Source organism: Miniopterus schreibersii (genome assembly GCF_964146895.1).
Source record: "Miniopterus schreibersii genome assembly, chromosome: 1".
NCBI lineage: Eukaryota > Metazoa > Chordata > Mammalia > Chiroptera > Miniopteridae > Miniopterus > Miniopterus schreibersii.
In genome coordinates, this window is record NC_138101.1 from 134,980,863 (window position 1) to 134,994,087 (window position 13,225).

Consider the following 13,225-nt stretch of genomic DNA (forward strand, 5'->3'; position numbering starts at 1 on the left):
TGACATTGTCAAAACACACCACAAAATTATGCTAGAAAGGAATTCTAGAAAAGCAGCTACAAACTTTTATTCTGATATACAAGGAGAAAAAATAAGTTCGGATGATGCTGTACTGAAAGTAAACTATTTAGCATGTGGGTATACAAAGTTGTAATATATACTTTTAAAAACATATTTTAAGGCCCATGAGAACCTAGAGGATAAATATTTTGCATCTTGGGTCACATGAGAAAACTTGTACAACATTGAGAGAAAATCTTGGTTCAATTTTTATTTTTAATGGCTTTATAAATGCATAATTTTCATAAAAATAAAGTGCACTTATTTAAAGTAAACAATTTTATAAGATTTGACATTTTTATATACTTGTGAAGTCATTACCATAATCGAGATAATGAACATATGCAGCACCCAAAAAATTTCCCTTTGTGTCTTTGTAATCCTTCCCTCAAACATCTCTCCACTTCCCACTCCCATTTTCAGGACACACCTCTACCATAAATTACTTTATTTTATAATTTTGTAGAAATGGAATCATATGTGCTCTTTTGTCCTGTTTCTTTCTCTCAGCATAATTCTTTTGAGATTCTTATATGGTTTCTTAAGTATCAATGGTTCATTTTTTTTCTTGATGAGTAAGTATTCCATCATAGAGAGATAAACAATTTATTTATCTCTTCACCTACTGCTGTACATTTCAATTGATCCCAGTTTCGGGCTCTTACAAATAAAGTTGCTATGAACATTTGTGTATAAGATTTTAAAAATAAATATATATATAAACTTTCCTTTTCCTTTGGTAAATACCTGAGAATGGAATGGCTGAATCATATGTTAGGTGTATATTTGACTGTTAAACTTACTATTCATCTTAGTAGCATTTTTATAGATATCCCTGGATTTTCTACTCAATTATGCACTGTGAATAAAGATAGGTTCACTTCTTCCTTTTTGAACTGTATGTCTTCGGTTTCTTTTTCTTGATTTATTGCACTGGCAACAAGCTCTAGTACAATATTAAATACAAGAGGTGAAAGCCAAATTTCTTTATTTCTGATCATAGCTGGAGAGCATTCAGTCTTTCACCATCAAATATGCCATTTGATATAAACTTTTTGTAGAGGCTCTTTATTAAGTTCAAGAAATTCCCTTCCATTCCTAATTTGCTGGAAATTTTTAATAAGGAATGGAGGCTGGATCTGTCAGATGTTTTTTCTATACCTACTGAGGTTACTGTCATTAAGCGATCATCTACTGTTTGTCAATCTCTTGACAACTTATTGATAAATTGTAACAACAAAATATTAAAGACAATATCACTCTCCCACTTAACCAATAATGAAACAAGGCTCAAAAGTGTCTAGAAAACACATGGCAGAGCTAATAATTTTTTTTTATTAATTAATTATTTTTTAAAAATATATCTTTATTGATTTCAGAGAGAGGAAAGGAGAGAGAGAGACAGAAACATCAATGATGAGAGAGTCATTGATCGAGCCTGCAACCGGGCATGTGCCCTGACCGGGAATCGAACCCCGATTGCCTGGATCCTAGGTCGATGCTCAACCGCTGAGCCACGCCAGGCCAGGCCAGAGCTAATAATTTTGAAAACAGATCTTTTGGATAGCAAAACCTGTTCCCTGGTTTTTCACTATAGATTATTTTCAGAGAAATTTCAAAGAAAGACTAGAGGATAGCAATATTACTTCTTGAGTCTTTGAAATATTTTAAGAAAGTATGTTAAAAGTTCTTTATTTGTGTAAATAATTAAATGATTGCAGGGTTGACTCACCAAAACTACCAAGAAAACATATAAAGGATATGCAAACTGCAGTTCAGGAGCTGACCACTAGGGAGTGGCTTCACCATTTTTTTCAGACCAATTATTAGGCACCTGACTTAAGCAATGCACTGTAGAGGGGGTGACAAACTCTTCCAGAATTTTGTACACCAGGAAATTAAACTTAATTCATGGCTAGTGATCAGACTTGCTTATGATGAAGTAGTCAAGACCACAGTTCTTCAAACTAATCACTATAAATATTTCTCAAAGTTTAAATAGAATTGCCATGTGATCCAGCAATTTTGCTTCCGTGTATATACCTAAAAAATAAGAGATTTTACGTACATACCCAAAATATTGATATATTTATATACATGTTTCCACCAAAATGTGGAAGTGACCAAAATGTTCATCAACACCTGAATGAATAAATAAAATCTGGTATATACATACACTGGAATTTAAGGGGAATTCTGACAAATGCTACAACATGGGTGAACTGTCAGGACATTATGCTAAATGAAATCAGTTACAATATGACCAATATTGCATAATTCCACTTTTATGAAGTATCTAAAGTAGTCAAATTCATAAAAAGAAGAAGTAGAAAGGGAGTGGCCAGGAGCTAGAAGGAACATGAGGAGTTATTGTTTAATAAGTGTATTTTTCAGTTTTCAAGACAAAAAGAGGTCTAGAGATAGGTGGCATTGCTGGTTGCACAACAATGTAAATATACTTAATATCACTGGATGATACACTTAAAATTTTTTAAATGGTTAAAATTTATGTTAAAACAGTAAAATTTTTATACTTAAAAAATTTTTTTCACTGTTCAAGGTTTATTTAGTATTTTAGTTGGTATGACAGTTGGATAGTTGGCTACATTATTTATAGGTAGACTTTCCTTTGTACATTACATGGCAATGTATACTATTCTGATACATATGGTACACAAAATAAGATCCTTTAGAACAGATATGCACAAGATATGCAATATTGGATTTATACATTGGATCCCAGGGTGTGATTGATTGCACTGGGTATGTTGGGTAAAGGAACCACAAGTTATATAGCACAGTGAACACACATCTAGTTTGAAGGGCAACTGTAGCGTGTGCAATATTGGCAGTGGTGCCTTTGAGGAAGTGGAACTATTTCACACTAACCAGTATAGGATTATACAAGATAAGTACCACCCAGCATTAGGATTCAGATGCAGGGTTATGTGAACCATTATTACTTCTATCTTTAGGAAACTGATGTTCTTGTAACAGATAAGATAAAAAGAACAATATGTATAATCTCCAACTAAAATCATGTTATAGCCTGTACTGTGAGGTGGTACAACATCAGAACACTTTAAAACTGCAGTTCTTTCTGGATCTCTCAAAGTGTATCTGCACTCTTCTTCAAATGGGCCTCTCCCTCTGCATGTCAGCATAGCCTTCATAACATCTGAGATTCCATTCTGTCCCAAGATGCAAGGAACACTAAGGAAGATATCTTCTGGACGGAGTTTGAGTAGAGAGCACCAAAGAAACATCAAAGAATCTGCACCCATACAACAACTTACACGACGAGGTTGGGGCTGAGATACAGTTAGCCAACCTGAGAGGAGAGTCCTCCCAAGGACTGATCAAGGACAATCTAGACCAAACCACAACAGGAGAATATAAATAAATCACAAAAGGGACATCCACAAGAGGCACACGCCTAGAGCAAAGAGCTCAGAAGTAGAAGGAAAACACACCTCTGGGCTCCACTGGACCCACAAGACAAAATCCCATCCCACAAGACTGGGAGACAGCAAAAATATCTAATATAGAGATACAAATACTAAGACCTACCAAAATGGGGAGACAAAGAAACAACCCCCAAATTAAAGAAAAAAAAACATGGCCAGAAGAAGTCTTTGATGAGATGGAGTTAAGCAAGTTATCAGGAACAGAGTTCAGAGTATTGATGATGAAGATGTTCAAGGAACTTAAAGAGAAAAACAAAGAAATAGAGGATAAAATCGAGGACTTTAGGGAAAATATGAAAAAAGAGATACATAACATAAACAAAAATCAGACAGAAATAAAGAATGCTGTATTAGAAGGCAAGGTAGAAAAAAATCACTCAATCAAAGCAGCAAAAAGAAAAAAACACTTAAAAAGCATGAGGACAGTCTAAGGGAGCTTTGGGACAACATGAAGTGAAACAAAATTAGCATTATAGGAGATCCAGAGGGAGAGGAAAGAGAGCAAGGGATAGAGAACTTGGTGGAGGAAATAATAATAGAACACTTCCCTAAGCTGGCGAGGGAAAAAGCCACACAAGTTCAGGAAGCACAGAGGGTTCCAAACAAGAGGGACCCAAAGAGACCCACTCCAAGGCACATCATAATTAAAATGGCAAATGTCAAAGACAAAGAGAAAATATTAAGGGCTGCAAAAGAGAGACAAGCAGTGACCTACAAGGGAACCCCCCCATAAGGCTGACAGCTGATTTCTCAACAGAAACTCTTCAGGCCAGAAGGGAGTGGCATGAAGTTCTCCAAGTAATGAAAAGCAAGAACATGCAACCAAGATTGTTTTATCCAGCAAGGCTATCATTTAAAATTGAAGGTGAAATAAAGAGCTTCCCAGGCAAAAAAAGGCTAAAGGTATTCAGTACCACCAAGACAGCATTGCAAAAAATGCTAAAAGGACTGCTCTAAGAAAAAGAAGGAATACTGAAAGAAAGGTACATCAGCATAAAGGGGGAAAATGGCATTAAATAAGTTTATATCAATAGTAACCTTAAATGTAAATGGAATAAATGGTCCAATCAAAAGACATAGGGTAGCTGAATGGATAAGAAAACAGTACCCAAATATATGCTGTCTACAAGAGACCCACCTGAGAGCAAAAGACTCACACAGGCTAAAAGTGAAGGGATGGAGTAAAATATTCCATGCAAATGGAAAGGAAAAGAAAGCTGGAGTAGCAATTCTTATTTCTGACAAAATAGACTTCAAAACAAGAGACAAAGATGATCACTACATAATACTAAAAGGATCAATCCAACAGGAGGAAATAACCCTTATAAACATTTATGCACCCAATATAGGAGCGCCTAAATATATAAAAAATTTCTTGGGGGACTTTAAAGGGGAGATTGACAGCAATGCAATCATAGTGGGGACTTTAACACCCCACTGTCAGCATTGGACAGACCATCAAGACAAAAAATCAACAGGGAAACACAGACCTTAAATGACTCACTAGACCTAATGGATTTAATTGACATTTACAGAACATTTCACCCCAAAGCAGCAGAAGACACATTCTTCTCAAGTGCACATGGAACATTCTCAAAAATAGGCCAAATGCTAGGGCACAAGGCAAGTCTCTACAAATATAAGAAGACTGAAATCATATCAAGCATCTTCTCAGACCACAAAGGCATGAAACTAGAAATCAACCACTATAAAAAAACTCAAAAATATTCAAACACATGGAGGCTAAATAGCATATTATTAAACAATGAATGGGTTACGAATGAGATCAAGGAAAAAAATCAGACACTTCATGGAAAGTAATGAAAATGAACAGAAAACAAGAAAAAGATCTAATGAACCATCTAACACAACAACTAAAAGAACTAGAACAAGAACAGCAAGAAAAGCCCCAGGGAAGTAGAAGGAAGGAAATAATAAAAATCAGAGCAGAGATTAAAAAACAATACCAAAAAAATCAATGAAACCAAGAGCTGGTTCTTTGAAAAGGTAAATAAGATTGATGCACCTTTAGCCAGACTCACTAAGAAACAAAGAGAGAGAACCCAAATAAATAAAATCAGAAATGAAAGAGGTGATATAACTAGCCCAACAGAAATACAAAGGATTGTAAGAAAATATTATGAGCAATTATATGCCAACAAATTGGACAACATGGGGGAAATGGACAAATTCCTAGAAGCATACAACCTTCCAAAGCTGATTCAAGAAGAGGCAGAAAACCTGAATAGGTCGATAACAACTAATAAAATTGAAGCAGTAATAAAAAAAAACTCCCAGCAAACAGAAGTCCTGGACCAGGTGGATTTATAGGCAATTTTACCAAACATTCAAAGAAGAAATAACACCTATTCTATTCAAACTATTCCAGAAAATTCAAGAGGAGGGAAAATTCCAAAACTCTTTTTATGAGGCCAGCATCATCTTAATCCCAAAACCAGATAAAGACACTACAAAGAAAGAAAATTACAGGGCAATAACCCTGATGAACACAGATGCTAAAATCCTCACTAAAATACTAGCAACCAGATCCAGCAATACATTAAAAAGAGTATACATCATGACCAAGTGAGATTTATTCCAGGCATGCAAGGCTGATACAACATCCACAAATCAATAAATGTGATACAACACTTAAACAAGATGAAGGACAAAAATCATATAATCCTATCAATAGAGGCAGAAAAAGCATTCGACAAAATCCAGCACCCATTTCTGATAAAAACTCTCAGCAAAGTGGGAATAGAGGGATTATACCTCAACCTAATAAAGGCCATATATGACAGACCTACAGCCAACATCATACTCAATGGGCAAAAACTAAAACCATTTCCATTAAGAACAGGAATAAGACAGGAATATCCACTTTCACCACTCTTATTCAAAGTAGTACTGGAAGTCCTCACCATAGCCATCAGACAGGAAGAAAACATAAAAGGTATCCAAATTGGAAAGGAGGAAGTAAAACTATAATTATTTGCAGATGACATGATATTGTACATAGAAAACCCTAACGACTCCACCGAAGTACTACTAGATTTGATAAACGAATTTGGCAAGGTAGCTGGATACAAAATCAACATCCAGAAATCAATGGCATTCTTATACACCAACAATGAACCTTCAGAGAGAGAAACTAAAAAAAAAAATACCATTTACCACTGCAACTAAAAAAATAAGATACCTAGGAATAAATTTAGCCAAGGATGTAAAAGACCTGTACTCAGAAAACTACATGACACTGAAAAAAGAAATAGAGGAAGATTTAAACAAATGGGAGTATATGCCATACTCATGGATTGGAAGAATTAATATCATTAAAATATCCATACTACCCAAAGCAATCTATAGATTCAATGCAATTCCTATTAAAATACCAACAGCACATTTCAAAGAGCTAGAACAAACATTTCGAAAATTTATATGGAACCAAAAAATACCCCGAATAGGTGTAGCTATCTTGAGAAAAAAGAACAGAGTGGGAGGGATCACATTACCGGATTTCAAACTGTATTACAGAGCCATTGTAATCAAAACGGCCTGGTATTGGTACAACAACAGGCATATAGATCAATGGAACAAAACAGAGACCCCAGAAATAGACCCACGCCATTATGGTCAGTTAATATTTGACAAAGAAGGCAAGAGCATACAATGGAGTAAAGACAGTCTCTTCAATAAGTGGTGCTGGGAAAACTGGACAGATACATGCAAAAAAATGAAACTAGACCACCAACTTTCACCGTACACAAAAATAAACTCAAAATGGATAAAATACTTAAATGTAAGTCACGAAACCATAAAAATCCTGGAAGAAAACATAGGCAGTAAAGTCACAGACATCCCATGTAGTGGAATTTTCACTGATACATCTCCTAGGGCAAGAGAAACAAACAAACAAAAATAAACACATGGGACTACATCAAACTAAAAAGCGTCTGCACAGCAAAAGAAAACAGCCTCAAAATACAAAGGAACCCCATGGTCTGGGAAAACATATTTGCCAAGGATGTATCTGATAAGGGGCTAATTTCCAAAGTGTACAAAGAGCTCATATTATTCAGCAAGAGGAAGACAAACAACCCAATTAAGAAATGGGCAAAGGACCTGAATAGACACTTCTCCAAAGAGGACAGACAGATGGCCAAGAGACATATGAGGAAATGCTCAACGTCACTACTCATCAGAGAGATGCAAATTAAAACCACAATGAGGTATCACTTCACACCTGTCAGAATGGCTACCATCAACAAATCAACAAACAACATGTGCTGGCGAGGGTGCGAAGAAAGGGGAACCCTAGTACACTGCTGGTGGGAATGCAGACTGGTGCAACCACTATGGAAAACAGTATGAGGAGTCCTCAAAAAATTAGAAATGGAGCTGCCTTTTGACCCAGTGATTCCACTCCTAGGAATATATCCTAAGAATCCTGAAACACTGATCAGAAAAAATATATGTACCCCGATGTTCATAGCAGCACAGTTCACCATAGCTAAGATCTGGAAGCAGCCCAAGTGTCCATCAGTAGATGAGTGGATAAAAATGCTGTGGGACATTCACACCATGGAATACTACACAGCTGTAAAGAAGAAGAATCTCGTACCCTTTGGGACAGTATGGATGGACCTGGAGAAAATTATGCTAAGTGAAATAAACCAAGCAGAGAAAGACAAACATCACATGATCTCGCTTATAAGTGGACTCTAAGGAACTTAATAAACTGATAAAAAGAATAGATTCAGTGACATGGAAGCATAAATGAGACTGATGAATGTCAGAGGGATGGAGAAGGGCAGGTGGGAGGAGGGGGAGAAAGTAACCAAAGAATTTATATGCATATATGCACAACCCAAGGACACGGACAATGGTGTAGAGAGGGTCTGGGGAGGGGGATGGGACGTGGTGGAACGGGTCATTGGGGAGAAAAGGGACATCTGTAATATTTTAAACAAAAATAAATTTTTTTAAAAAAAGACATCATCCTTTATTCCATAGAGACCCTTAATCATGGTGGAAATTGGATGCACCCACCTAACATTCCTCATTATACTTTCTGCTAAATTGCCACAGATAGTCCAATGGCCCAAGATGTGTAGCATTTCAATTTGATAACCTCATAAGCACTGTCAACCACCTGTTCGTGAACTTCTTTCCACTGTTCCTTATTTGCATCAGTGCCTAAATCAGGGTGCAGATTCTTCAGGGAGGCACCAGCAACATTCACTCCACTCCACACAGACACACTAAAGTCTCCATGTTCCCCAAGGACCCACTCATGACAGCTTAATGGGTGAACTCCCAGCCTTTCTGCCATTAGGTAACAGACTGGAGTAAATCCAGATTGTAACCACTTCCAATAACACGAATTTTGGGGAAAGCTGCTTATCTGCCAAGCTACATAGGTCAAGACACACACTGGATTGGAAACAAGCAATTTGCAGTTGGGAATGTATTTTACATTAGGAATGATGAATTTAAAGATATTCATGTTACACTGGACCAAATTAAGAGGGCTTTCTCCCTCTCAACGTGCCCCAGCTGTGATAATAACCAGCTTAGAGTTTGAGGTCACATTACAGTCTTTGCCAGGACAATCTTTGGAGTTCTGAGGAAAAGGCTGTCCTGTTGGAGATCCATTATCTCTCCCTTCAATTTGTCTTCCATGACATCAACAAGAGCAAGTTCATCTGCCAAGAACTTCATTAAGGCACTGACGGCCCAGGCCATGCCAATAGCACCAATCCTAACAACTAGAATCTTATTCTGAGGCTTTGTTCTTCCTTAAGAAGATTCACAGTCAGCTGATCCTTGAGAGTTGCTATACTGGACGTAGAACCAAAAGGAACAGGGAGCGCAGAGTGGGCAGGTGTCGGTTGCCTGAAGCGTTTGATCTGGGCTTGACAGCTGCTGCTCTGGTACCAACTTAAAATATTGTTTAAAGATACTCCTTTTTAGGTTTCTACTGTGCACATCTTTCCAAATGCAAATATACAAGTGAGTTACAATACAAGATCACTTATCAAGCATACATTACCATTTACATTTTCTGGTACTGAAACAATGCTGTTAGAGGTAGAAGGTGGAAATAGGAGAAAATGAGGATTTTGGATTGTGGAACATTGATAAAAGAGGGCTTGGAGGTGTACAAATGAGCCATATTATAGCAAAAGAAAATGTTTTTGGAGGAATGGTGAAGTGAAGAGCAAGACTAGAAAAAGAAGGTAATTTACACTCTGCTTCTGCACAATGTTCCCCCTGGAACCACTAATTATTGATCATTTTATGTGTATACTGGTGGGAGGCAGGTAAATCTACATAATAGAAATGAGCTCTTCCACACTAGAGTATCAATATGGTAGAAAGAGCATCAGTACAAAGTTTGTCACATAGTAGGCACCTTAGAAAGTACATCAAAGTACTCTTAGCTCAAGTAACAAATCTAAATTAAACTAATTCATTAAACAGTATTAAACAGCACATTATACAAAACAAGGAAAAAGACAGAGAAAGTTCACAGTCTTCCTTATTCAAAACAATGCCTATAACATAAAATGTACTCATACTAAAAAAATATTTATTGAACAAATTGATCTGAATATTCAACAGTTCACACATAGGTTTATTGATTTTTGAGTCAGATGATTCTGAATTTCCTTAGTCAATCCTTCTAGCTCAGTCTCTCACCAAGTGCAAATTGTTTGTTGTGGCTGTTCTTTGTCTCCAATAAACAATTTCAACCAAAATTTATAAGGATATGGATGTTTTTGATGAATTATAACTCTACACATGGTCTATGAACCTGGAGAGGTATTTTCATAAAGTGTTTTCCCTCTAAGCTTACCTACACCTGTGCTGCCACAGGCCTGGCCACTTCCTGTCTGTGATTGCAAATCCAAGCCTTAGTTCTTACAGCAGGTGGATGCATAAAGCAGAGCTCTGGGGTTTTGGTACACCTCCTCCCAACACGCCTCTCACTGTGGGCTCACTCAGGGCACAGAAATACACTGCAGAGTCCTCCAGCTGTGAGGCTGAGATGACAAGGCTGATGAAACTCTTTGCTTTCTGAAAATTCAATGAGTAGCGACCTTCTCTGGCATTTTGCTGGTTGTAGGAGTCCTGACGAAGAAGGAAAATCATTGCCCCGCTGTTGAGCTGCTTGTACCAGAAGAGACTATAACTTGTAACACTGGTGTCATATGTGCAGTCCAGGGTCACAGCCTCCTTCTCTTGCACTAACCTTTCCTGTTGGCCTTGAGTTACCTTCTGGGCAATATTGGATCCTGAAGGGAAAAAAATCAGAAGCTTTTGAGATAAGCTGCATGGGACAAAAAATTTCTTTTCCACATCCTGCTAGATTTCCATTTCAGGGTATCCATAACACACTGCCTGGACCCCCTGTACTTAGGTCATAGAGGAGAACCACCCCCACTAGGCCATCCCCACCTAGCCACATTGAAGCCAGGACCACTTTCAGAAAGCTGGAAAGCAACATGTTCAAGTTCTTCCACTAGGTGAGAAATGTCTTCTTCTTCCTCCGTTTTAGGGCTCAGCAAAGTGAGGTGACTCTGACAGGGGGAGAGAAGAAATGCTGGGTTATGTGCTGCTGCTGCCCCTGAACAGGAAACAGGGTTTCCTGGTGCAGCAAGTTGCTGTGGGTCACGTCAGACTTCTCTATGTACTGGCTGAGAGTGTCATCAACCCAAACTTCCTTTTGGATTAACCAACCCTTGATTTTAAAACAATTACATCTAAAAATGAACATGAGTAAAGTTGTATATTCAAAAGAAGACTGATGATTTGACCAACTGCTATGTTGAATCTTTACATCTATGATGAAACTTGTTGGTGGCACTCATTTAAAAATACTACATGTAGTTGGTTTGTATCATGATTATGTGATGATCACATGATCTATACAATGTATTCAAAATTCACAGAACTGCCCTGGCTGGATAGCTCAGTTGCTTAGAGCATTGTCCTGATGCCCCAAAGTTGTAGGTTCCATCCCAGTTCAGGGTACATACAAGAATCAACCAGTGAATGCATAAATAAGTGGAACAACAAATTGATCTCTTTTTCTCTCCCTTTCAAAAAAAAAAAATCAATAAATAGCCCTGGCCAGTGTTGCTCAGCAGTTAGAGCATTGGGCCACAAACCAAAGGGTCGAGTCTTCAATTCCCACTCAAGGGCAACTACATGGGTTGCAGGTCAGAACCAAGGCCCTAGTCGGTACTCATGCAGGAGGAAACCAAACAATGTGTCTTTCTCACATCGATGTTTCTCTCTCTCCCTCTCTCCCCCCTTCCTGCCTCACTTCCACTCTCTCTAAAAAAACCAAAGTGGTAGAAAAAAATCCTCAGATGAAGATTATTTTTAAAATAAATAAATAATATAAAATTTTCCAAATTCACAGAACTGTACACCAAAAATAGTCATTTTAATATGATTATTTAAAACAAAGATTAAAAAGATTGAGATCAAAATGGTGAAATATGAATTTTATACTATATTCCCTCACCCAAAAAAAATTACATAATTTTACAATCATACACTAAACTGAGTGCCTTTGAGAAAGTCCAGGAGTCCAGCAGAGAAGTTACACTGTGCCAGAAATATAATGTGCAAGCAAAAATACCTGAGATTGAAAGCATTTTAAACGGTAAGATCAATTTCAACAATGCCTAGTCAAACATCCACCCCGTGCAGCACTGCTCAGCACCAAGAGAAATCTTCTAGGTCTTTGACTTTTCCCATAGGGAAAAGTGAGAGCATGTGAGTGAGTACCTAGCTCCCTCAGTTTGGGGGGCACTGGCACAGACATACACCTCTTTCTGGCCTCATCCAGAATACTGAAGTGAGCTGCCCAAACCAGAAGTGGGGAACTCCTGGGAGAGCAGCAGCCAGGGCTCTCAGTGGGCATTAAAGGGACATGGATCCTACTAACCACAACACAAACACCGTCAGGAATCTGCCCACAAGCTGCTGAGGATGCCTTGCCTGCGGAACCCCACAGCTGGATCACAAGCACCCCCAAAACTCAGCACCTCACCCACATACCATCCCACCCATCTACCAGTGCACACAGGAAGGCAAAAAGAGTGAACCACTGATCACAATGAGATGCCACCTCACACCAGTTATAATGACCATTATCAACATGACAAAAAATAACAAGTGTTGGAGAAGTTGTGGAGAAAAAGGGACACTAGTACACTGTTGGTGGGAATATAAACTGGTACAGCCACTATGGCAAACAGTATGGAGGATCCTCAAAAAATTAAGTGTATAGTGACTATAACCCAGAAATCCCTCTTCTGGTTATCTACCTGAAAACTTTGAAAATATTTATTTATAAAGGTATATGTACCCCTGTGTTCACTGCAGCATTATTTACAATAGCCAAGACATGGAAGCAACCTAAGGGCCCCTCAGCAGATGACTGGGTAAAGAAGCTGTGGGACATGCACACGATGGCACACTACTCAACCATAAGAAAAGATGAAATACTGCCATTTGTGAAAACCTGGATGGGGCTGGAGAATACCATGCTAAATGAAATAAGTCAGACAGAAAAAGTGAGAAAACATAGGATTTCACTCCTATGTGACATATAAAACTGAAACAAAGCAAACAAGCAAACAAACAGAAGCTCATAGACACAGACAACAGTGTGGTGT

General features: G+C 37.9%; 1 pseudogene and 1 gene segment (V, D, J or C); both read right to left on the bottom strand.

Moving 5' to 3' along the window:
- LOC308556969 (T-cell receptor alpha chain constant-like) overlaps positions 1 to 13,225 on the bottom strand; it is a 543,909-nt gene that overhangs the window by 522,483 nt on the left and 8,201 nt on the right.
- On the bottom strand, positions 3,143 to 9,290 carry LOC308562445 (L-lactate dehydrogenase A chain-like; annotated as a pseudogene). Its single transcript has 2 exons — positions 8,530 to 9,290; positions 3,143 to 3,289 (listed from the first exon to the last, which is right to left on the bottom strand). The product of its transcript is annotated as an L-lactate dehydrogenase A chain-like (transcript).